Source organism: Marmota monax, unplaced genomic scaffold (assembly GCF_021218885.2).
Source record: "Marmota monax isolate L192 unplaced genomic scaffold, Marmota_monax_Labrador192_F-V1.1 WCK01_AAM20220418_F8-fsc00077, whole genome shotgun sequence".
Taxonomy (NCBI): Eukaryota; Metazoa; Chordata; class Mammalia; order Rodentia; family Sciuridae; genus Marmota; species Marmota monax.
In genome coordinates, this window is record NW_026694610.1 from 1,439,413 (window position 1) to 1,467,266 (window position 27,854).

At 38.5% G+C, this 27,854-nt stretch overlaps 1 protein-coding gene and 1 pseudogene across 2 annotated transcripts in view; one reads left to right on the forward strand and one right to left on the reverse strand.

Annotated features, from left to right (window-relative positions):
- Wdr70 (WD repeat domain 70) overlaps nt 1-27,854 on the reverse strand; it is a 307,105-nt gene that overhangs the window by 67,476 nt on the left and 211,775 nt on the right. The gene's annotated exons all lie outside the window — the stretch shown is intronic.
- Nucleotides 910-27,802, forward strand: LOC124077751 (low molecular weight phosphotyrosine protein phosphatase-like; annotated as a pseudogene).

The following is a 27,854-nucleotide window of genomic DNA, read 5'->3' on the forward strand; positions in this document are numbered from 1 at the left end:
TCTTCCCAGGCACACCATTTGAACTTGAGAACCAGTGACAGTCTTAGAGTACAATGTCATACATCACTGCTTATAAGAGGAACATACTTAATATAGAAAATGAAACTCTGAACTTTTGAGCATGTCTCAAGGAAACAATATGTTTCATGGTAAGTTGACAGTTTTCTAAGTTTCTAACTTCTTTAAAAAAATTAAGTTTCAGACCATGTTTTTCTCTTCCCTCCTTCCTTCCTATTTTTCTTCCTTCCCTTCTTTTGAAGAAATAATTTAAAGACAAAAGACAATAAAATATGATCAAAGTCCATTCATCATTCTCCATAATGTAAAAGTGAAATATGAAAATTTTAGAATCCAACTACATTTGCTGACAACCCAGTGAGACACACAACACTGAGAAGAAATAAATTAAGATAAAACGCTGGGGGATTGGAATTGCAGCTTAGTAGTACAGTGCTTGCCTAGCATGCATGAGGTGTTGGGTTTGATCCTCAGCACCACATAAAAATAAAATAAAGGTATTGTGTCCACCTATAACTAAATATATATACATATATATGTATATATATATATATGTATGTATATATATATATATATGTATATATATATATTTTTAAAAGACAAAACATTGGATACTCGAAATGATGTACAAGCTGGAAAAGAAGGAAAACATGTCTTTCATAGAACATTTATTGTACCAACTATAAGCCAAGCATTGTGTCAGGTTTGGTGGGAAACTCACAAGTGAGAGAGGAGACTGCATTTATGACCAGGGCTGCACTTCCCAGCAGGTTCTCCACTCTCAGTTCCATTTCACTGCTACAACCACTGCGATTCATAACTATGACTTAGCATTTATTTATCATCTGTGTTTGGCAAAGAGATAGCCCAGCCTTCATTCATAACTGGACTATGTTGCAACTATATGCCTATTTGGCCATCTCAGACCAGGTGACAGTGTGTGACTACCTAAGGCTCTATCTGATGACCAGCTGGAAGCTGCAGCTGCAAAAGAAAGCTCAGCCACTGAGATATGTGAGTCACAGGCAGAATATGACGCCAGTGCTCTGGAATCTTCTGGCTCCCCATGTGCTTGCAACTTGAAATTCAAGGTGTTTACTTTAGTCCATAAAACAAACCCCTTCTGGCTAGGGCAAAAGTTACCTTCACATTAATCTCTCTTCTTATAAACCCTAGCTGAGATCAGCTGGTATACCAGTTAGGCATTCAAGATTTATGTTTCAGAAATCTGGATGTAAAAAAAAAAAAAATTTAAAGCCCTACAGAGGGCCTGTGCTTTTAAATTTTCAAGAAGGCATGAAATGAAACAGCCTGTCTTTCTTGGACTTTGAGACTCTGATTTATAATTCTGAGACATCATACACAATCATTTAAAGATGGGGATATTATCTGATTAGACAATTTAAATAACTGGCAGATTTTACTGTTCTGATTTTAAGCAAAATATAATTTTTACTGGGAAAAAATAAGGTAACTAATAGAGAATCTCATATGATATTCCATAGGTCTCCAAATGAGAATATCACCTAAATCACCAAGAGAAATGATTTAAGAAGAAAGTCTTTCCAGAGAGAGAGCCCAAGAGCAGGGTTTCCCAGAGAATGTTTTGTGTAACATCATCATATTGGGGATGGGGGCGGGGGCTATAGCCAAGCAAGCCTGGGAAACTAGAGTTTATTTGCATACCATGGCCTTGTCTTAAAGATTCACAATACACATCAGTATATTAAAAGCCAGAACTTTTAAGTAGTACTCCTGGAATAAATCAACCTCTTTAGCATTTCCAAAGCTTATTTGACTACATTTTTTTTCACATAGCACATACCAGTATGGATGGAACCATTCTCTGAATCTTAATTGGGAAAACACATATCTAGATCAAGGGTTAGCAAACTTCCTGGAAGGAAACAAATGGTAAATATTTAAAGCTGTGAGGACCTTATAGACTGTCACAACCATTCACTTCTGCTATTGTAGGATGAATGCAACCAGACAACACACAGATAAATGGATAATGCTATGTGTTCCAATAAAACTTCATTTACAAAAAGGGGTAGCCACCGGGCTCGGTGGCACACGCCTGCAATTCCAGCAGCTTGGGAGGCTGAGATAGGAGAATCTCGAGTTCAAAGCCAGCCTCAGCAACAGCGAGGTGCCAAGCAACTCAGTGAGACCCTATCTCTAAATAAAACACAAAATAGGGTTGGGGAGTGGCTCAGTAGTTGAGTGCCTCTGAATTCAGTCCCCAGTACCCCCTACCCCAAAAATGGTACTGGCTAGATTTGGCCCCAAATCAACTCAACTTTGATCTAGAAAGAACAAAAACCTGAGGGAAAGACCCTCTATTATTTCTCAGATCACTGAGGTTAATTGGAGGCTTCCTTGTGGTTCAATAACTTATAACCTAATGGTGGTAGCAATAATAGTGATAATGATAACAGCAGCAGCTACATTTATCCAACATGTTGCTACTTAGGGCAGTAAAACATACATTTTCTAATTTCATTCTTTAAAAAAGCCTGCTGAGTTATACATCATTACCTCATTTTATAAACAAGGCTGAGTGAGGCTCAGTGAGATAACTTACCCAAATATATATGGCAAGAAATTGTAAGAGCAAAACCTCTAACCATGGTTCTAACTCTAGGAGCTATACTCTTCATCAAAATACCCCTTTATGATAAGTTGCCATGTTTCTTCCTTTGGTTGTGTATGAGGGAATGTTATAGTAATGGCCTTCAATGAATCAAGTCTCCGTATATCCTCAAGGCAGACAGTGTACTGAGAGGGATTGATAAATATAACTGCTTTCTCCTTCAAATTACATAATAAGATATTTTACACTATTAAGGATTTCTCAAATATCCTATTAGAAATTCAATCCAAGGCAGACAGTAGCAGTCTTTTATCCAAACAGGAACAGTAAACATCACAAACCGAAGTCATTTGTTATTTCCTCCTAGTTCCAGTCAATGGGAGCTGGTACATAATAATTATAACTAACATTTATTGGGCACCTACCATGGGCTACATACTGTCTTAAGTATATGGTTTCTATTAACCATTTGAATATTTTCAACAGCCTTGTGAGATAAATACTATCATTAGCCTTACTTTCCAGGTGAGTTTGAGGTACAAAAAAGGTAAAGTCAGTTGCCCTAGGTCACATGGCTAGTACATAGTAATGCCAGGATTTGAAACTTGGCAGCCTGACTGGAGGGTCTGCGCTATTGGCCACTAGTGTACACAAAATATACTCTGGCTTTTCTGATTTTAGGCTCCCTTTACTCTGACCGCCATTTGCAAATAAAGCAGGCCCCAACTCTGTTCATATAATACCTTGTTCTTCCCCTACTAGGCCCATTCTCTCACCAACCACTGGTGAAAGGTGAAAAGTGGGTCAGTGCAGCAAGTGTGTTCTAGTGGGTGACTGCTACACCCATTTCTATAAACAGATAAAACTATCACCATGGCTCCATTTAATTCCAGGTTACCAGCTATATTCAGTCTTTAAGCATTGGCTGATTAGCCTTTATTCAAGATCACATCAGAAGTCCCTGAGTAATTTAAAACTTGGTAAATAACAGTGACAAGCTGATAATCAGTGACAAGCTGAAATCCCACTGCTGTGGATTTCCCCTGGCCACCCTTTAAAAGATGTTACCTTTTCTTCTTATCTTTAATTCTTAAGTTTAGAGTGACAGTGTGTGGAGGCTTGGACTGTCTGTATCACATAAGAAACACACATGTGAGCACAAGTGCAGCTCCCAATTCAGCTCTTTAATTTAAGAGGAACTTGGAAACCACCATGCCAACACCGGAAGCGCAGCACCGTGGAATGACCTGCCTAGACAGGAGGGAAAGCCCATCGGTCCCCTCTTTGAAGTCCAGCTGCCTGAGATTCACTGGCAGCCAACCTTCAAAGAGAGCCGATGCTTCCTTCCCTCAGCCTGGCCGCCAAGTTTCCCGGGCAGCTGGGTGATTTAGCCACTCTGCCCAGCTGTCTGTGAACTCTGGCAAGCAGTTCAAGTGAGGGACAGTGAGACGGTAGGGAAGGGGGAGGAGAAAGAGGGATGGCAGGGTGGCGGGCCTAGTGGCACCACAGAATGAAAAGGATGCTGGGTTTGTTAGAGCCAACCTTATCAAAGTCAGTCAAAAGACTAAGCATCCAAATGGTGCACAATTCAACTGCACTACAAAGCAACTCACCAGTGACCTACTAAGGGATTTTGAGTACACTTTCCTGCAAAAGCTAGTGAACCTAAAATGTATTCTTCTAAAGATGATCCAGTTGCTGCTTTAGAGAATAGTCCAATTTCTACATGAGGATGTAGGGAACCAAGTTGAAATCAGGCATCAAAAATGTACAGTCCTTTACTGATTTTGATTTTCCAGCAGCATGAGCTGATGCTTTTTAGGTATTTTAGGGGGTTGTTTGTCAACTGTGTTGTGGCAACCCTTCTGTTTCCCTGGCAGCCAATAGCTGAAACAACATATCTGTTTCTGCGCCTGTGCAGCAGATGCGTGGAAAAGATGGGCTCATTTAACATAAATACTGCCAATGTGCTATTATGTTTATCCTCCTGAACCACATGCTCAGAGTAGAGAAGAGTGAGCGTTACCAGCTGCAGGTGCAAAAGGGTTGCAGAATGGCTGTGTAGCAAAAACAAACTTTCAAGAGAAGTCTAAGAACAAGATATTGAATTTGGTAAAGTGGGAGATTATCAAAGTAACTAGCATATAAGTGAACGTGAAGGAAGAATTGAGGATTCATGAGCAGAAGACTAAATCATCAGCTTTGCATTTTAGACAACTCTGGAAGCTACACGAAGGTAAAGGGGAAGGAGAATGAATGCCAAGAAAAAAAGTGATAATAAATTTCATGAAATCTTTTCTCTAATTCTTTATGATGTAATTAGAAAATGAATGCATGGATGAATTGGTAACATATTTTATAATAACATCAACGAAAGACCTATATATTCAGATAGACTACCTTATCCAGTTACAAACTTATTTTCCTGCTCTTTAGAACTGGAAACTGCATGACACAAAGCCTGGTATAGTGGTGCATGCCTGTAATCTGAGCAACCCAGGAGGCTGAGGCAGGAGGATCACAAGTGTTCAAGGCCTTAGCAATTTAGTAAGCCCTTCTCAAAATTAAAAAATAAGAAGACTGGGATGTAGCTCATTGACCAAGCACCCTGGAGTTCAATCCCCAGTAAAGTAAAAAAGAAAAAGAATATGATACAGCAATCAGCATTAATTTCAGTGGCATTAAAAACATATGATCTAAAACTTATAATCTAAATTTAAAAGTATAACACTGCCTATAGAAGAAGCACCAAATAATATTTGCTGAAATTTGCTAATTCCGTGAACATTTATCAAGGCACTAAGACAGTTGTGGGCAGATGGCAAGATGAGAAAAATGGCTCTATACTATTAAGGAGCTCTATCTAAAAAGGGAACTAAAGATAAAAAGAAATATCTACAATAAATTATATAATCTATAATGACAGTATACCCAACTATAGAGTAAAACCAACCAAAAAAGTGTACTTTAAAATGGTAGTATGACGGTGATGGGTTGGAAAGGGAGGAAAGAGAAGCCAGGTAAAGCCTGGTAAGGCTGCTTGGCCATGGTCTTTGAACCATGGTCTCTAAAGTTAAATAGGAGAATTCTAGGGATACAGGACATGTTACCGTGCTAGAGGACTCAGACTATAAGAGACTCAAAAGTGTGAAATAGCATATAACTTGGGAACTATGGGTGGGACTCAATAATAGACATTAGCAGATAAGACTGAAGAGCTAGAGGTCAGATCATTAGCAGCTTCATATTCTCTTCTACGGAATATGGATCTTTATCTTGTCGGAACTATTGAACCTATGAAATGTGTAGGATACAGAGGTCAGGTGATCATATCAGTATTTTAAAAAGCCACTCTGCTTTTTTAGTGGTAATAAAAGTAAACTAGAGGAAGGAAGGAAGATGGCGGCGAGGGGAGTGCATTACCCCCGTGTGCTGCTTCACTGTGTGGGAGTATGACAAGTCAGGACGGCTAAAGGATATCTTGTTAGGAATTTCCAGCAATAGTGGGGTACGCCGGAACCTGGAGGAAGGATTTCCAGCGCACGAGGATCGGCTACGGGGACTCAAACGCGAGAGGTTTGTCGCACGGAGGGTAACACTGCTTATTCAGCAAATCGCCCCGCGGCTAGAGTCTGCAACGCGCGCTGGGATAGAGACGCAGGGTTACAGTGCTGCAGTTTCTGCCAGCCGCGCAAGCACCGCACTCAGGGATGAATTCTGGGTTCGAGACGGGGGAAGGAAGCGGTCCATCTCGGTTCTCCACACCGGTCAGACCACAGAGGAGGCCAGCAGCCACCATGTTGGTAAACTGACGTCACCATACCTGTTTTCGACTGACCGCAGCTCATTCAGCCACAGAACAGGTAATTTCAGGCTGCAATTCGCCTGCGGCTTGCAGACAGATTGCTAGGGTTCAGCGCCTGGGTGCTTCTTAGAATCTGATCTTATTGGAGTGAACACCGAGCGCGGGGCGGCCGAGTTCCGGCTCCCGGAACCGTCCCGGAACCGCCCTGGCTCAGGGCTGCGGAGCCTGCGGAGGCTGCTTCTTGGACCCTGCTCCTATCAGAGCAAACACCAAGCACTAAGCGGCTGAATTCCGGCTCCCGGAACTGAGCCCGCGGGGACTGCTTCTTGGAGCTTACACTTATAGGAGCTTACACCGAGCACGGAGCGGCCGAGTGCCGGCTCCCGGAACCGTCCCGGAACCGCCCTGGCTCAGGGCTGCGGAGCCTGCGGAGGCTGCTTCTTGGACCCTGCTACTATCAGAGCAAACACCAAGCACTAAGCAGACGAATTCCGGCTCCCGGAACTGAGCCCGCGGGGGCTGCTTCTGGGAGCTTACACTTATAGGAGCTTACACGGAGCACGGAGCGGCCGAGTGCCAGCTCCCGGAACCGTCCCGGAACCGCCCTGGCTCAGGGCTGCGGAGCCTGCGGAGGCTGCTTCTTGGACCCTGCTACTATCAGAGCAAACACCAAGCACTAAGCGGCCGAATTCCGGCTCCCGGAACTGAGCCCGCGGGGACTGCTTCTTGGAGCTTACACTTATAGGAGCTTACACCGAGCACGGAGTGGCCGAGTTCCAGCTCCCGGAACTTCCCTGGACCGGGGCTAGGAGCCCGCGGAAACTGCGTCTCGGTCCGGGTCCTGCTGAGGGCCGGTCAGGACTCACCCATTGCTTGGGTTGCCCGGCAAGGGGAACGAAATGCTGCCATTCGCATAGGATACCAACATGGCAGAGATCTGATGTCAGCAGAAAGCGGTGGAGGAGAGATCTTCATCAATACCAGCGGTGACATAAGCAGTTGGTCTCCTGGTAAGGGGGGTGAGGCTCAGTCACCCGAGTCTCCTCAATTTGTCCTCGAGCCAGAGGGGAGGAGCCGGGCCGCCGCCAGCCCCCGGAGCAGGCCCAGCGGCTCGCCAGCGTGGTGACCGCGTGACCCCAATTGGAGAGGGGGCAGAGCGGAGCCGCCACCCACACCCGCCAGGTGGGCAGACCCACGACCCAGTAGTACATGGGCATGGTAGGAGGGGCAGGGCAGAGCCGCCCTTCGCGCTTGCAAGGTAAACAGACCTGTGACAGCCTGGCGGGTCAGGCCCAGTGGCCTGCCAGTGTGGTACACACGTCACCCCAACTGGAGTATGGGGCAGAGCAGATCCTTCTCCCACGCCCGGATCACGCCCTGCCGGTGTGGTGGTCACGTGACCCCAATTGGAGTGGGGGCGGAGCGGAACCGCCACCCGTGCCCGCAGGGTGAGCAGACCAGTGATCAACCTGCAGATCAGGCCCAGGGGTCCGCAGGCGTGGTAGGAGGGGCAGGGCAGATCCGCCGCCAGCGCCTTCAAGGTAGGCAGACCTACAACAGACCGGCGGATCAGGCCCAGGAGCCTGCCAGCGTGGTACAAACACCACCCTAATTGGAGTAGTGACAGAGCAGAGTCGCCTCCCGTGCCAGGAACAGGCCCAGCGTCCTGCAGGCGGGGTAGTCACGACACCCCAATTGGAGTAGGGGCAGAGCAGAGCCTCCACCCGTGCCCGAAAGGTGGGCAGATCTGCGACCGACCAGCGGGACAGGCCCAGTGGCCTGCCGGTACGACAGACACGTCACCCCATTTGGAGTAGGGGCAGAGTAGAGCCGCCGCCCGCGCCTGCAGGGTAGGCAAACCTGCAACCGACCGGCGGATCAGGCCCGGTGGCCTGCCAGCGTGGTACACTCGTCACCCCAATTGGAGTAGGGGCAGAACAGAGCCGCCGCCAGCGCCCAGAACAGGCCCAGTGACCTGCGGGCGTGGTAGCCACGACTCCCAAATTGGAATAAAGAGAGAGCAGAGCCGCCGCCCGCACCTGCAGGAAAGATACACAAGCAGTATGAAAAGACAAGGAAAGAAAGGACCACAAGCAATGCAGGTCAACGCAACTTAGAAGAGGTAACAGCTGCAGCAGATGGAATGTCAGATAAAGAATTCAGGATATACATGCTTCAGATGATCTGGAGTATCAAGGAAGACATTAAACAGCAAAATCAGACAATGAAAGATCACTTCGACAACGAATTACGCAAACAAATACAGGAAGCAAAGGATCAACTATACAGGGAGATAGAGGTTATAAAAAACAAGCAATCAGAAATCCTAGAAATGCAGGAAGCAATAAACCAACTTAAAAACTCAATGGAGAATACTACCAGCAGAGTAGAACACTTAGAAGATAGAACATCAGACAATGAAGACAAAGTATTTCAACTGGAAAAGAACATAGACAGCTCAGCAAGACTGTTAAGAAACCATGAGCAGAACATCCAAGAAATATGGGATAACATTAAGAGACCAAACTTAAGAGTCATTGGGATACAGGAAGGTACAGAGCTCCAAACCAAAGGAATGAGCAGTCTATTCAATGAAATAATACGAGAAAACTTCCCAGACTTGAAGAATGAGACAGAATCCCAAATCCTAGAAGCCTACAGGACGCCGAATGTGCAAAATCATAAGAGATCCACACCTAGACACATTATAATGAAGATGCCCAACATACAGAATAAGGAGAGAATTTTAAAAGCTACAAGAGAAAGGAAGCAGATTACATTTAGGGGTAAGCCAATCAGGATAACAGCTGATCTTTCAACACAGACTCTGAAAGCTAGAAGATCCTGGAATAACATATTTCAAACACTGAAAGATAATGGGTTCCAACCAAGAATTGTGTATCCAGCGAAATTAAGCTTCAGGATGGAGGATGAAATTAAAACCTTCCACGATAAACAAAAGTTTAAAGAATTCGCAGCTAGAAAACCATCTCTTCAAAACATCCTCGCCAAAGCATTACAGGAAGAGGAAATGGAAAATAACAATGAAAACCAACAGTGGGAGGTAGGACAGTAAAGGGGGGGGGAAATAATCAAAGAGGAAAACAAACAATGTTTAGTAACAGAAATAAACAAATATGGCTGGAAGAACAACCCATATCTCAATAATAACCCTAAATGTTAATGGCTTAAACTCACCAATTAAGAGACACAGGCTAGTAGAATGGATCACAAAACAAGACCCAACAATATGCTGCCTACAGGAGACGCATTTGATAGGAAAAGACATACATAGGCTGAAGGTGAAAGGTTGGGAAAAATCATATCACTCATATGGACTTCGGAAACAAGCAGGCGTGTCCATACTCATATCAAATAAAATAGATTTCAAGCCAAAGTTAATCAAAAGAGATAAAGAGGGACACTACATACTGCTTAAGGGAACCATACACCAACAAGACATAACAATCATAAATATTTATGCCCCAAACAATGGTGCAGCTATGTTCGTCAAACAAACTCTTCTCAAGTTCAAGAGTCTAATAGACCACCACACCATAATCATGGGAGACTTCAACACACCTCTCTCGCCACTGGACAGATCTTCCAAACAAAAGTTGAATAAGGAAACTATAGAACTCAATAACACTATTAATAACCTAGACCTAATTGACATATATAGAGTATACCATCCAACATCAAGCAGTTACACTTTTTTCTCAGCAGCACATGGATCCTTCTCAAAAATAGATCATATATTATGTCACAGGGCAACTCTTAGACAATATAAAGGAGTAGAGATAATACCATGCATCTTATCTGATCATAATGCAATGAAACTGAAAATCAACGATAAAAGAAGGAAGGAAAAAGCATACATCAATTGGAGAATGAACAATAGGTTACTGAATGATCAATGGGTTATAGAAGACATCAAGGAGGAAATTAAAAAATTCTTAGAGATAAATGAAAACACAGACACAACATATCGGAATCTATGGGACACATTGAAAGCAGTTCTAAGAGGAAAATTCATTGCTTGGAGTTCATTCCTTAAAAAAAGAAAAAAACAACAAATAAATGATCTCATACTTCATCTCAAAATCCTTGAAAAAGAAGAGCAAAACAACAGCAAAAGAAGTAGAAGGCAAGAAATAATTAAAATCAGAGCTGAAATTAATGAAATCGAAACAAAAGAAACAATTGAAAAAATTGACAAAACTAAAAGTTGGTTCTTTGAAAAAATAAACAAAATCGACAGACCCTTAGCGATGCTAGCGAAGAGAAGAAGAGAGAGAACTCAAATTACTAGCATACGGGATGAAAAAGGCAATATCACAACAGACACTTCAGAAATACAGAAGACAATCAAAAACTATTTTGAATCCTTATACTCCAATAAATTAGAAGATAGTGAAGGCATAGATAAATTTCTTAAGTCATATGATCTGCCCAGATTGAGTCAGGAGGATATAGAAAACCTAAACAGACCAATATCAATTGAGGAAATAGAAGAAAACATAAAAAGACTACCAACTAAGAAAAGCCCAGGTCCGGATGGGTATACAGCAGAATTTTACAAAACCTTTAAAGAAGAACTAATACCAATACTTTTCAAGCTACTTCAGGAAATAGAAAAGGAGGGAGAACTTCCAAATTCATTCTACGAGGCCAACATCACCCTGATACCTAAACCAGACAAAGACACTTCAAAGAAAGAAAACTACAGACCAATATCTCTAATGAACCTAGATGCAAAAATCCTCAATAAAATTCTGGCGAATCGGATACAAAAACATATCAAAAAAATTGTACACCATGATCAAGTAGGATTCATCCCTGGGATGCAAGGCTGGTTCAATATACGGAAATCAATAAATGTTATTCACCACACCAATAGACTTAAAAATAAGAACCATATGATCATCTCGATAGATGCGGAAAAAGCATTCGACAAAGTACAGCATCCCTTTATGTTCAAAACTCTAGAAAAATTAGGGATAACAGGAACATACCTCAATATTGTAAAAGCAATCTATGCTAAGCCTCAGGCTAGCATCATTCTGAATGGAGAAAAACTGAAGGCATTCCCTCTAAAGTCTGGAACAAGACAGGGATGCCCTCTCTCTCCACTTCTCTTCAACATAGTTCTCGAAACACTGGCCAGAGCAATTAGACAGACGAAAGAAATTAAAGGCATAAAAATAGGAAAAGAAGAACTTAAATTATCACTATTTGCAGATGATATGATTCTATACCTAGCAGACCCAAAAGGCTCTACAAAGAAACTATTAGAGCTAATAAATGAATTCAGCAAAGTGGCAGGATATAAAATCAACACGCATAAATCAAAGGCATTCCTGTCTATCAGTGACAAATCCTCTGAAATGGAAATGAGGACAACCACTCCATTCAAAATATCTTCAAAAAAAATAAAATACTTGGGAATCAACCTAACAAAAGAGGTGAAAGACTTATACAATGAAAACTACAGAACCCTAAAGAGAGAAATAGAAGAAGATCTTAGAAGATGGAAAAATATACCCTGTTCATGGATAGGCAGAACTAACATCATCAAAATGGCGATATTACCAAAAGTTCTCTATAGGTTTAATGCAATGCCAATCAAAATCCCAACGGCATTTCTTGTAGAAATAGAGAAAGCAATCATGAAATTCATATGGAAAAATAAAAGACCCAGAATAGCAAAAACAATGCTAAGCAGGAAGTGTGAATCAGGCGGTATAGCGATACCAGACTTCAAACTATACTACAGAGCAATAGTAACAAAAACAGCATGGTACTGGTACCAAAACAGGCGGGTGGACCAATGGTACAGAATAGAGGACACAGAAACCAATGCACAAAACTACAACTATCTTATATTTGATAAAGGGGCTAAAAGCATGCAATGGAGGAACGATAGCATCTTCAACAAATGGTGCTGGGAAAAATGGAAATCCATATGCAACAAAATGAAACTGAATCCCTTTCTCTCGCCATGCACAAAAGTGAATTCAAAATGGATCAAGGAGCTTGATATCAAATCAGAGACACGCCGTCTGATAGAAGAAAAAGTTGGCTACGATCTACAGTCGGTGGGGTCGGGCTCCAAATTCCTCAATAGGACACCCATAGCACAAAAGTTAATAACTAGAATCAACAAATGGGACTTACTCAAACTAAAAAGTTTTTTCTCAGCAAAAGAAACAATAAGAGAGGTAAATAGGGAGCCTACACCCTGGGAACAAATCTTTACTCCTCACACTTCAGATAGAGCCCTAATATCCAGAGTATACAAAGAACTCAAAAAATTAGACAATAAGAGAACAAACAACCCAATCAACAAATGGGCCAAGGACCTGAACAGACACTTCTCAGAGGAGGACATACACTCAATCAACAAGTACATGAAAAAATGCTCAACATCTCTAGCTGTCAGAGAAATGCAAATCAAAACCACCCTAAGATACCATCTCACTCCAGTAAGATTGGCAGCCATTAGGAAGTCAAACAACAACAAGTGCTGGCGAGGATGTGGGGAAAAGGGTACACTTGTACATTGCTGGTGGGACTGCAGATTGGTGCAGCCAATTTGGAAAGCAGTATGGAGATTTCTTGGAAAGCTGGGAATGGAGCCACCATGTGACCCAGCTATTCCCCTTCTTGGTCTATTCCCTAAAGACCTAAAAAGAGCGTGCTACAGGGACACTGCTACATCGATGTTCATAGCAGCACAGTTCACAATAGCAAGACTGTGGAACCAACCTAGATGCCCTTCAATAGATGAATGGATAAAAAAAATGTGGCATTTATACACAATGGAGTATTACTCTGCATTAAAAAATGACAAAATCATAGAATTTACAGGGAAATGGATGGCATTAGAGCAGATTATGCTAAGTGAAGCTAGCCAATCCCTAAAAAACAAATGCCAAATGTCTTCTTTGATATAAGGAGAGTAACTAAGAACAGAGTAGGGACGAAGAGCAGGAGAAGAAGATTAACATTTAACAGGGATGATAGGTGGGAGGGAAAGGGAGAGAGAAGGGAAATTGCATGGTAATGGAAGGAGACCCTCAGGGTTATACAGTGGAGGGGGTAGAGAGAGAGGAGGGGAGGGGAGGGGAGAGGTGGGGAGGGGGGAGGGTGGAGGATGGGAAAGGCAGCGGAGCACAACAGACACTAGTACGGCAATTTGTAAATCAATGGATGTGTAACTGATGTGATTCTGCAATCTGTGTATGGGGTGAAGGTGGGAGTTCATAACCCACTTGAATCAAAGTGTGGAATATGATATGTCAAGAAATTTGTAATGTTTTGAACAACCCACAATAAAAAAATTTAAAAAAAAAAAAAAAGTAAACTAGAAACGGGAAGCCTAAGCAAAGAGATGAGTCAGACACTTGCAGTGCCCTAGGTGAGAGCCTGAAGCTAGGTAATAGGGAAGTATGTAAGGCAGCAATTCAAGTTGTACTCAGTGACTTTGGTAGGGGTGGTTCCAGTGAATTTGTGAAATGAATACAGCAAATAGAATCCACTCTGGGTAGAAATCTGACAATGAAAGAAGGAAGAGTTGGAGGAGGATTCTGTGAAATGAAATAAATGAAAAGCAGAAACTTGAGCATATTTTCTAGGAGCCAATAGGGATGAAAAGGATAAAAATACAGGAAAGGGAGTAACTGATAGAATTAGGTCTCAGAGGAAGCAGGAAGGACATGATCAAATGCACAGGTGAAAGGATTAGTGAGGAGCTAGAAGAAAAAGACCTCTTCCTTGGAGACTACAGGGAACAAGGCTAAGAAACCGAGGTGGGATGAACACATTTATATAAGTGAGGGTTCATAATCCAGTACTTATTTTTTCCATGTGAAGGAAAGGAGGTAACTGAATAGGAATTGGGCTCACAGGCAGAAGGAGGGTTGTAAGATGAACCAAAAAAGAGCTGGGAAAGTTCAAAAACACCCAAAATGATGAATGAATGACAGACCTCACAAGAAGAAAGGAAGAGATTGCTAAAGTGATAAGAACCAAGGAGAAAACATATATTATAAATCTGGAATGGTACCAACCTGCAAAACTGTGGTTTTTCTCATGTTGGACATAGAACCAGAAGAAAGGAGCAAAGAAACCACATTGCTGGGATTTCAGGGAAGAAAACAGAAAATAAAGCAATTTAAAAATCTAGGTAAAATTTATATTGTAGAAGTCAAATGATCTTTTGCCTTTTCTTCAAGGATTATATTTCTGAGTTAACTGGTTGAAATTCGCCTTTTTACCTCAGAAGTCAAAGTTGTAGTCAGTGTAATGCAACTTTAACTTAGTGACTCTTGTACAAAATTAAAACCAGTTTCCCTTTTCAAAATGTATAGTTTGTTAGAGAAAATACCCTCATAATAACTAAAAATGAGAATAACAATATTTTGTTTATTCTAAGCATTGCATTAACTTATTTGAAAAAAGCAGTTCTAATTTCACTTTCAATTTGAAGCTAATGTTTACTGATTGCCTTCTAGGTCCATGGCATTGTGTCATGCTTATGAGAACAGATGCAGAATACAAACCCTAGCTTTAAGAAGAAATAAACTATAATTCATATTCTTAGTGTTTTAATATTTTTGCTTGTTCAAATCTTATTGTATTTGATAATGATCCTAAAGATATGATATTTTAATCAAAACCACAAAACAAACAATGACCTAGTAGTAAAAACTAAATGTACAATTAAAGCTAAAAATAAAATTGTATTTTCATCTATTTTCTAATTTGAAGAAGAGAGAAGATAAAAGAAATGAATAGGAATTTTTAACAATCCACAGGCATTCAAGAAATTGGGGATTCCAGTTATCTACTACTGGCAGGAGAAGGAAACCTTCCTACACCCCTACCCCTTCCCTATTCAGAGAGAAAAGGGACACTCGGGACACTTGCTGTTTCCCAAGACTTCCCATAAACATGAATCAGAGTTTGACTGTTATGAAGAAAAGGGCAGAGGAAATCCACATGTGTTCTGTCCAACATGGTAGCTACTTACCATATGTAGCTACTAGAATTGTGAAAATGGCTACTGTGATTAAAAAACTGATTTTTAAATTTTGTTTTGGTTTCCATCGAAAAAGTTACACATACTAGGCTGCAGAGACAGAAATGCTTCAATTAAAAAAGCAAAGATTTTTATGTGTAATAAAAAAGGAAGACTCAACTATATGAATCTACAAGAAACTTGTTTTAGGTTAGTTTAAAAGTAAAAAAGTGTGAAATATGTTACACCAGGCAAAAACAAATCAAAAGAAACCTGGAGTAACTGTTTTAGAGGACAAATGTTATTATGTAATGATGAAGGGGCCAATTCAGCATGAGACATAATTCTAAATGTGCGTGCACCTAATAAAAAGCCTTAAAATACAGGAAGAAAGGAACTGAAAGAAGAGTAGACATATCCACAATTATCATTTATATTTCAACATTCCTCTCTAAGTAACTGATAAAACAAGTAGACATAAATTTAGTAAAGATAGAGGAGACATGAGCAATACTATCAAACAAGTTGACCTAACTGACATTTATAGGACACTGCATCCCAGACAGAATACATTATTTTCAAGTTTAAATGCAACGGTTCCTGTGACCGACTATAGTCTGGACCAAGAAATATGCAAATCTTTATAAATTTAAAAGTCTTGAAACCATGCAAAGTATATTCTCTGACCATAAAAGAATTAAAATTGAAATCAATTAATAATTTAGAAAACAAAAATATTTGGAAATTATGCCAAAAACTTCTAAGTATTCCACAGCTCAAATGAAAAATCACAACAGAAAATATTTTATATTTATTAAAAAAATGAACAAAAAGTCAAATTTGGAGGAATTTTTATGAATGAAATGTGTCCCCCAAAATTCTAACACCCAAGGCTTTGATATCTGGAGGTGGGGCCTTTCGGGAATGATTAGGTTTAAATGAATTTATGAGGGTAGCCTCACAAAGGGATCAGTGTCCTTACAAGAGAAAGCAAGACCAAAGCCTGCCCCTCCCCCACTTGGTTATGTGTGGTCACAAAGAGGAGACCCTCTACAACCAGAAGAGGCCTTCAGCAGGAATCAAATCTGCTGGCACCTTGATCTTAAAGTCCCCAGTGTCTAGAACTGTGAGAAATAAATATCTGTTGTTTAAACCACAGTAACTATGGTATTTTGTTATGGCAGAGTGAGCTATGACACAAAGTTTAGAGAAGAATTTAAAACATTTAATGTATAGATTAGAAGACAGGTTTCAAAAGTCCTAAGGTTCTACTTAAAGATATTAGAAAAGGAGCATAGAAGAAAGAAAGAGAAAAAAATCAAAAGAGTAGAAGGCATTGATGAAAAGGCCCAAGGCAAGGGGAGGGGAGGAGGGGAGGGGAGAAAGAAAGGAAGGAAGGAGAGAAAGAAAAGAAAGAGGGGAGGGAGGGAGTGAAAGAGAGAGGGAAGGAGAGAGGAGAAGAAAGGAGAAAAAAGGGAAGAAAAGAGAGGAGGGAAGAGTGGGGGGAATGCAAGAATTAGAAACTGAAATCAAGCATACCATTTAAAGAGTATCATAAAGGTGCAAATTAAACAGAAATCTATCAAACATTTACTTCATTGGTTAATAACAGATCAAGACAAAAAACATCAGTGCTATTACTTTATTATAGTATATCACAAACAGCTAAGATGTATTAACAATCTGTTATTAATAATCAAGTACCTTAAAATCTGTGTATGTGCCAATAAAGAATTAGGACATGCTTTTTTCCCCCCTCAAGAAATTAAACAAGTCTCCTAAATCACTCTCTAAGAATTAGTTGAAGGGAAAGTGATGCAATGAGTTGTGTACAGATTATTTAGATTCCTTCTATCAATAGAAAATATGATTAATACTAAAGAATCTTCTAGTAAAGAGATCATACACTGGCCCAAATGAAAACTGTCTAAGCCACTTCGTCAGGCTCTCCCTTTATTTAAATGATGGTCAAAGAGAACATGAGAAGACAAAAATGGAAACATTCAGTTTTATATTAAAACAAAACATAAACCAAGGCTGGCAAATGGTTGGAGGATGGAAGGGGCTGTCAGCCTATAATCTGGACTTTTGACCATTTGCAGATTTCATATTACTTATTATCTCATTTATTAATTTGCCCACTCTCTATATACACATTTGGAGCACCTAAGCACTTTTGAAGCTGGGGCTAGCTAGGCTAGCTCCTATTTAGGGGAACCCACAGTGGCATGTACAAGGTGCACCCTAAGGGCTCTCGCAGGGCTGAGAAGAAATGGTGTGTTAGCTTTTCATCAATGTGACCCAAAAACCCCACAAGACCAACTTAGAAGAGGAAAAGTTAATTTTCGATCATCGTTTCAGAGACTCAGTCTATGGTCAGCTTGTTCCATGGCTGGGCCCAAGCTAAGGCTGAATGGAGTGGCAAGGGGGTAAATGTGCCTTTCCAGGGTACACCCCCAGTGACCCATCTTCTTCAGCCACATTCCCACCTGCCCACAGTTATCATCCAGTCAGTCCATCCAAACTAGGATGGGTTGATTATATTACAACTCTCATAATCTAATCATTGCACCTCTGAATATCTCTGCATTCACACAGGGGCTTTGTGGGGACACCTTATATCCAAACCATAACGGGAAATGACTTAACTCTGCCCAGGAGGAATGAATGTCTTTACAGAGGTGATGACATATATAAGGGGGATTTGAAGGATAAACAGAAGATCAACAGACCAAGCAAATGGGCAAAGCATATTATAGGCAGAGGAGGCAATATTTCTAAGGTAAGGAGTGGGAGAGGGCATAGTGTATTTAGAAATGACAAGCTATTGTTCAATGGTGATTTTCATGCTGCCCCTTCTCACGCATCTAGGACTACAGAGTTTCCATTGAGAAGCTATCTTCTGTGGATATATGTCTTACTAACTAGTATCTACAACATTTTGTGAAAAAAATGAGAGCATATGTAATTAAATATTTTCCATTTTCTGTATGAAACAGAGATAGCATGGGAGCATTAATCTATAATCACAGTAATCTATGTTCATCAGCTTAAAAACTCACATTTGATTAAAAATAATGATTCACCTAAACAATAAAAAATAAGTTTGGGTTTCCCTCATCCCTCTACATAATTTTTAGCCCGAATTCCTTTTCAAAAAGTTATTGTTCAAGTATAAACACATTAATTATGTAACTACAATGAGTGACATGATCAAGGTGTGTGTACCGTGGTATTTGTTATGACAGAGGGTATCAGTGAAAGTAGGCAGCATTTTTTAAAGGAAATACAATAAAATGTTATGCTTTTAAAATTTAGATTTGAAGACATTACAGTTTCAGTGGAAGACAGATTGACAAATGCTGTTGCTCCATATCGACACTTAATTGGCTCTTCCATTCATACCATCTCACAATTACTGAGTTTCTACTGTAAGAGAAGCACTGTACTTTTTCATACTTTGAGGAGCAAGATGACTACATCAGGGACCGTAACTGCAGAGATCTCCCAATCTTACAAAGGAGACAAAGGCATATAGGTGTGAATAACAAAGAATGAAATCACTGCTTTGGTTACAAGATATAAACAATAACTTACCTTACAGGACTGTTTATTAAGCACTTACTCTGTACCAGGACTAGGCTAAGTCCTTTACTTATTTCATTTTGTTTTCATATCCATTTCACAAATGAGAAAATAGGTTATATGCTTAATTAAAGCCAGGATTTAAATCTACACAGTCTGAATCTGGGATCTGATCTTTTATCTATATCTGACACAAAATGTTTGGGGTAGAAAGAAAGAAGCAATCATTCCTCTCCCAGTAGACTGATTGAGAGAGAGAACTCAAGAGACCTGTACCTTGGAGTATGGTTTTCCATGGCCATGGGAGGTGGGAGGAACTCTCAAGGATGAGGAAACTACCCACTCAAAGGTATGGAGGTGGGCAAGTTTACAGCATGTTTTAGAAACACATACACACTGTTCTGGTGAGAATATAAAAATGCACAATGGGAGAGAAGACTTACTGGAGGAATTAGATTACAAACAACAGCCTACACAACTTTACTTGGTGCCACTGCAGCAATGGCCCCACCAAGGATGTGGTCTCCAGGAACTGTCTTGTCCCCAGGATCATCTCAGCCAAATGAGTCTCAGCTTTCTCACTATCAAGACACACTTAGTAGCATTCTCTTCAAATCAGCACAAATGAAGTTGGAGAGGGATCTATTTAGAGATAAAAGGCCCTCTCTCTTTCAAAGCTAATGGGAAGTAGCCAGTTAATTCCTTTAACACTTTGCACCTATAAAAATAAAGCCTATTCTGTTGTTTGATACTCTGAAAGCCTTCAAGGAAGTCTTGTTGAAGGAAGTGTTGCTGTTTGAGGCAGGATTAAAAAAAAAAAGTGAGTGAATGGGCAGTGGAGAAAGATAAAGGAGAGTTTATTTCCCTCCTCAAAATAGGGAGGGAAGCATATGAGAGAGAGTATGTGAAAGACCAAACACATGCATGGTTTTGCCCTTATATGTCTGCCCTCCCCACCTCCCATACCCACTACCCCAAGAGTTTAAGAATGCACAGGGTTTCAATTATCTACCGGGCAAACAATCCCCAAATTTCACTCCGTTTCATACCTTGCTCTCACAAAGTCTTTTATGTCTAATGATAAATGGACATCTTTATTTAGATATACTATCATCACCTCCAAACAACATTCCTAGAACTATACTCATACATCTTTACCTCTAAACCTGCCCATAATCTTGACTTTTTAAAAAATTCATTTAGTTCATTTCTCAGTCACTAAGCATTATCTTTGACTCTGACCAAGTATTCCTTAACATCATCTTTCTCTCACATCCAGTACCTCCTTTTGGTGACTAATATACGTCTATACCCTCGGAACTACCAATACATGTTGATAATGACATAGTAAGTGAATCATGCTGAATGTGTATGAGCTTCACCACTTACAAAGCACTTTTATATTTACTATATTTCATGCTTAAAACAACCCAGTGATACAATTAGGAAAGACCCTTGTGTCATGTCTATTTTCCAGACACAAAATCCACAAAGGATTGTAAAGAAAAACTTGAATGTCACCATCTCTTGGAAAGACTTCCATCTTCCACTTTATACTTTGCCTAAGCTATTCTCTTTGGAGAACTTGTCTCTTTCCTTTCTGCCAACCTTATAGTTATCCTGAATGTCTTAGTCCAAGCACTTGTCCTACATGAATCTCTTCTGGTGATCACACAGAACTATTTTTAGAATATATTTTTAAATTTTATTTTCATAAAGTAGGGCATAGAACTTTGTTTTTAAGAAAGTTTACCACTGAAAATTCACATTGTGTAGTTTTACCTCATTTCTAAATGATTTCTAAAGGTCATTTAAAAAATCCCTTAGTGGCTATTGACAAGTTATTAATGAAAACCAAACTGATATCATAATAGTAACTAGTAAGAAGCAAAATTCAACAGGATCAATGCAATTTAAAAGAGACAAAAATAAAAAATGGTAGAGAAAATTCTTGCTCCAAATTATCATTTTTATATATGAAATAATATCTTCATATTTGAAAATTTGTTATTTTTCCTTTCAGTAAGAGAAATTTAAAATTCCATGAATAACAAACTACAAAGAAGTTAAGTAGTACTCAACTTTATAGAGTTGTTTAATTCAAAACTGAAGAAATATTCCAATCTACTATTTTTGTCCATAAACTCAAGATGATACATAATTGGTGAAGAGAATGTCTGCTGATGTTTTAAGTTGCCAACAGATTACCACTAAAAGAATAGCCCTCTTTCTCTGGAAAATATTATTCTAAAAAGAAAAAATGTTATTTACTAATTCAAGTCAATATAGGGATTCATCATGTGAATTTCTAAGTTATGGCATCACTCTAGGGTGGACTAGCTGCATAAGGATAGATGAAAACAGAAGGAAATTCAACATGCCTGAAAGACCTGGTATGATATAATGTCTTTCCTGAAGAGAACTGCAAGGGCTTCGAGCTGGAGATAGAGCATGGACAACAAGACAGACTAGGTCCCTGCTCTCATGGAGCTCACAACACATCCTGAAGTAATTTGTCCTCTACTTTGGAAGTGAAATACATAAAATACCATGCACACCTATTTATGTTATTTTAACATTAAATTTAAATATACAAAATTGCTGAGCCTCATTCCATATGAGACTTTTTCCTATAACTGATAAAGGACATGCCCCTATGTACGCCCCAGCCTTCTCACACAAACATACACAGACACAGACACACACACACACACACACACACCACCCATATGATGTTATAGCATTAGCACAGACTGGTGCTCATGGTACTTACTCTGAAACATTCAGGGATAAGCCACGTCCTAATATTGTATAAGAAGAGAAGAAATGATATTTTAAACATCTTCCATAAAAACAGACAAAAGAGGGGATTAAAAGAAGCAAATAATTAAAACCTGCAGTAAGACGATGAACTGTTATTATAGTTTTCTTTAAAGAATCAGTTATAGGTTTAAATTTTTGGTTTCTATTCTATCTAGTTTGGAATCCAAATCTAGACACATTAAGGTTTTAAAATTATCATTTTAAATAAAGATGTTTTAAAGATATTTCAATGTACAAACTATTAGCAGCAGCTCTGCTGATACCAGAATACCCAGGAATGCATTATTAGTACTATTTTACCAAATAATGAATTCCAATTGAAGAATCTAAATACTCGTAAAAATATCAAACAAGTCGGATTTGGGTCAAATATTCTAACTATAAATTCTACAACAAAGGTACATCTGAATAAAACTAAAAGAATGCCCTCTTAAAAGAATGCAGAGACAAATAATAAAAACTGAAGTTTCAGGCGGCTGGGGTGTGGGCTCAGCGGTAGAGCGCTTGCCTCCCATGTGTGAGGCAGTGGGTTTGATCCTCATCACCACATAAAAGTAAATAAAAGGGCTGGGGATGTGGCTCAAGTGGTAGCACATTTGCCTAGCATGTGTGAAGCACTGGGTTCAATTCTCAGCAACACATAAAAATTAAAAAAAAATAAAGATAATGTGTCTTCCTAAAACTAAAAAATAAATATTTTTTTAAAAAGTAAATAAAAAATAAGAATACTGTGTCAATGTATAACTAAAAAATAGTTTTTTTAAAAAAACTGAAGTTTCAGGAATCTAATAAGAAACATCTCTTGATGTTGGAGAACACCAAGTGGAACCAAAAGTTCATAGTCATGTTCCTGACTTTCAGGAGCACACTCATAGCAAAAGTACATTTTTTTTTTTTCCATGAGAGAAGTATCGACATTCAGTCAATACTAAATGACACAGTTAATGTGTGGACATGTGGATACTTACCTGATGTAGGAGAGCATGAACTAGGGAAAATGGCCAGATGAGTTTAAGAGTATCACAGGCAAAATACAAAGACAGGACACTTGTTCCAATTGGTAATTGTTTGGTATTTTGTTTTTGTTTTTCATAAATATAAAGCTCCTAAGTTCATTTTAACATACAGGCATAGCTTAGTAAGACTGCAAGTATCAACAGGTTTTCAAGTAAAGGTGTTATTTTTCTCTTATGAAATACAAGCTACCTGGAAAAGCGAGTACTAGCTGTGGTTTCAGGTCTCATGAAAAATTTCACAAGGTTTGGGCAGGTAGCCTTGCACCGATGTATCTGGTTACAGTCTGCATAGTGTCATGACAGTCACATTATATAATACATGGCTGGAAAAGACCTTACCTATTTCACTACTACTTAATTTTTCTATAACTGTTTAATGGCAACAACCACTGAAACAAAGATTTAGCCTTTGTAAAGAAATGCTAAAAAAGGGAGTTTTTCTTATTTTATCTTTTCATTTGGGTAAGGGTAGAGACATTTTAGAAAAATCAAAACATTATTTCCCAAAGAAAGTCACAAAATTGAGGCCTAAAACTTTTTTTTTAACTATAATGTTCATTTACTGAGGAGCAATAACTTACCTCTTAACACTATATTTGGTAGAAGGCCTGTTACTTGAGGTTTAAGATGTCTAGATTTACCAATTTACTAGCAAACAATCTTTAAGAAAATATATCCTATATACTTAATGCTCACTAAAAAGCAACCAATCCTCCTCCCCCTGAAACACTATGAAATCAATGCAAAAATCAGTTTTGAATCATAATTTTATAAAAAACTGAACAATAGTATTTATTTAGTAAAGAGTTTAATTTATTCTCCCATTTATAAAACTGATAAAATTAAAATTAGAGCTGGCAGTAAGTAAATGAATCTCTGAATTATTAAAGACATAAAACATGTTCATAATGAGTATTTATTGCTCTCTGGTTACTTTCTTCCTATGCCACTCTTCTTATTACTTTCTCTGTCTCTTAGGTAAGCAGGCAGAGGTAGCTGTCTCACTTTGTCAGTCGTCACTATGTACTCCTAGGCATTGTGCTTCCCTCAGGATTCTCTTTTCTGATTCTAATTATATAACTATTTCCTGGTTGTCACATGTACCTGGTATGTGTCATATCTGGACAGTTTCATACTGGAACTATTCTTTTTTAGATCATCTTAAATGGGACCCCTTAAATATCTGAGTATAGAATTATAATCTATATGCTCATTTTCAACTGTCATCTTATTTTAAATTTTGACAACAGAAATCAAGATTATTATGTCAAACTTAAGTAACAATAATGAGAATATAATTCTTATTTTCTAATCCTAAAGAATTTAAATTTTTCTCAGTAAATTAAGACGGTGAAGAGATAAAGAAAGATAAAGAAAGGAAAGGAAGAATAAATGCTATTAAGTATCTAAAAGAAAAAAACAGAATTAATACAGGAACAGAAAAGCAGAGGAGAGGTGGAGAGAACAATGCAATAGACTAAAGGAACTTAAAATGGGAAATTAATTCTCACCAGATAGTTGATCTTGAAATAAATATTTATTAAATGAGTTTTACTAATAAAGAGATACCTACCTGCTCTAAGAAAACAGAGACCACACTTTTTGGCAATTGTCCTTTTGAAATTCCTATAGGTATTTTAAAATAAAACATTATACTGAAAGTTACAAAATCTGAAGCTTTTAAAGTTACCTTTAATAATATTTCATCCCCACAGATAGCCCATAGACTAGGCCTTTCTAAAATAGTGGGTATATAATAGTGGGTGTAAAAAATAAAATTCTATGCTACCGTAGAATAAACACTATTGGTATTTAGTCATCAATACCTCTAGCAGAAAAATGAGCCTGATGTATTTACTTACTAGAACTAGGCAGCTATTATAGTGGAATAGAGTCTGGAATAGAAATTCTAAGTATAAGAAAGGATGTTACGAATTAGAGAAATAAAAGAGAAAAGGTTGAAGGTCGTGTTCTTTAGTGGTTTGTAGTGCTGGCAGAACTAAGAAAAAAAATAGTTCCAAGCAGTTTTCTTATAATGAACAGAGTAATAGGAAACAAGTGAATTGGCAATTATGCTAACTCAGTGAGGCAGACTGTGTTGAGGGTGTAGACTTCAATATCCTCAGATTCTACTGTCCTCTGGTTGATGAAAAGTCACTCTGTAGAATGTTAACAGTACCTCCCTATACTCCAATTTTATTCAATTGAGCATAAATTTTGTACTTTTTAACTATTTCATATTTCTAGCTTAGATTACTGATAGAAGAAAAGTTCTAATTCTTTCAGGAGACAGAAAAGCACCAAACTTGTTTCCTTAATTTCATCCTTAAAATAACTGGTGATTTTTCATTTCATACAGTATTTCCAAATTTGGAAGGACAATTTAAAATTTCCTGAAGTCAAGAATAAGTGCTGCTTTAAGATCAAAAGGTAAGCTAATACAGAGAGCAAGTATCTGCTCAGAGTTTAAATCCAAAGTATGACCTACTTTTAAAACTTCATAGCCTAGAGGAAAAAGTCTTTAGATCTAAATGTCAGCATGTTCTTTTAAAATTATTATTGTGATTATTTTTAACTCTAACATTCTCTCAATGAAAAAAAAACACACAATATAGTCTATTTATCAAAAACTAGTGAATACCACATCAGAAAGAGAGAAACATATCTATAGAAAACTTATGAAAAAAAAATGTAGCAGCACTGACAATTGACCAGAACCCTTGCTACCATATTCTAAATGGGATTTAAGTTAAAATAACAAGATTTCAATGGAATAGTTATCTGTGAAGTTTAAATGAAATAGTTACTTGAGAAGTTCTTAGAATTTTTTAACTAATAAATTAAGACAAAGCAATGAAAACCTTTAGTTTTTCAAGGTTATTACAATCACAGTAACTCTCTATAAGCACTGTATAAGAAAAAAACACTTCTAAAAATATAGATTTCAGAAGCATAAAATAAAAATAAGAACAACAACAACACCAAATTTCAGTGAGTTGTGGTAAGAAATAGATGAAATAATAAATGTAAAGAGCTCAAAATACATCTGATACCCAAAAAAGATCAACAAATAATAGCTATTCTTTTATTTTGATATGACATAGATAATTTAAAAGTAGGTGAGTACTGAGAAACAGTTGCCAATATTATTAATCTTCAGGATATGTAAATAAGTCAAAGATATTTTTCAAATCAAAGGAGCAACCACTTTGTCACCATAATCACCACCAAAGAGTGTTGTAGAACCAAAGTCAAAAGAGCTGCTGCCCTGAAGACATCTATAATCCAAACCAGAGGACACCAGCCTCAACTCTTTGTTGAGTAATGATAACCCTATTCTCAGAAGCTCATTATAGATTAGAGGTGATTTTAGTGATCAGAAGTGATAATCTAAATTAGATTGGATTTTAATTCACACACTTCTATAGTACACATGGAATTCATTCAGCCTCAACCAACATGTAAAAGGCTAGAGCCCCTGACAGAGAATTATACAACAAACTTTGACAAGAAAGAACACAAGAGCCAAGAAAGTAAAGGAATTAAGACTTAAAATTCATATGTAAATAAATTTCTCAGGGCAGAGTTCCTGGATCTACACATGAGATAGAAAAAGTACTTAGAGAGTAATTTTAAACTTTCCTATCTTACCAGCAATCCCAGAGAGAACTCTGGCTTTCCTTTAATAGACTGCTGACTACAATAAAAATTTGAGGAAAGTTCTAATGAGTCTTCAGAGATAGAAAATGATGTTCTTATCCACTGGGAGGTAATGGTCATATTATACTAATTAAAACTGCCTCGCTAATTCTTAGTCACATAATCAGAACATTGACATTGTGGGGTAATTTCTCAGGTTTTTCCACTACAGTGTTATGAAATCTTTCTCCAATAGGCAACTAAGGAAAGAATTTCAAAGCACTGACATAACAACGATGCTGTTTATTATTTAAATAAATAATCTCACTGGGTTTGTTTTTATGTTTTCCATTTCTTCCAAAAGTTTTAGCTTGCTCATCCATTGGGCAGGCAGTAAATAGCCTAATTTTGTTCACTGGGAATTAAATTATCCATTTAATCAAGTTAGACCTTTTTTTAAAAGAACCATGTGTATTACATTATTCTAGAAATACTTGAAGATAACTAACAAAAGCTAATATTTTAATCTTCTTTATGAAAACAACAGATCCATTACCTTCTGAAGTCCATGTGAGATATCACTTTCGCCTGTTAGCAAATGAGCTAAAAATTCCTGTGCTGAATAGATTCCAATAACTGTCAAGAATAAAATTGTTTCACTAATAATTCACAAAATCTGATCTTAGATCATAGTATCAGTGTGAACTTTCTCCTACAAGATATATGCTACAGAGGTTCACCAAAAGAAAAGGTACTACTGACAGGAAGAGGGTATCAGAATTTGGCATATTCAAGTCAATCAGGACTTAGGACCTCATCAGGGGAAGATGGACAAGCAGGTGCCTTAGTTGGCACTGTTTGTGTGTTTGGGTAACATATACCAATCACACACTATAGACACAGTTCTCAGAAAACTAGTAATTGTTCAAAACATTTCGGATAGCTGAAGGACAGATAGTGCAGTGACATGCACATATCCCCATGAAATAGAAAACCCTCTTTTTCACTGATGGCAGAACTGCATGAAGAAGCATGGTGTTCCCATGAACCACACTGCCCAGCAGATCAACCAAGAAGAGTTCACCACATTTGATCATATTCTAGTATGGATGAAAGCAATCTGAGAGATCTGAATAGAAAAAAAGTAATCAAGTTAAAGACTGTAAAAGTTAAAACTGAATTAGTTGGGAACTATGATCTACAAAAATAAAACTCTACTCCAGGAATGACTCTGATATTGAGGCAGTGTACCAGCAATAACCAGGTGCCACAGAGTGTTCCTGGAGAAGACCCACTAAGGAGAGGTCCATGCCCTGATGAAGGACAATAGCTACTCATGCCTACGCTAAG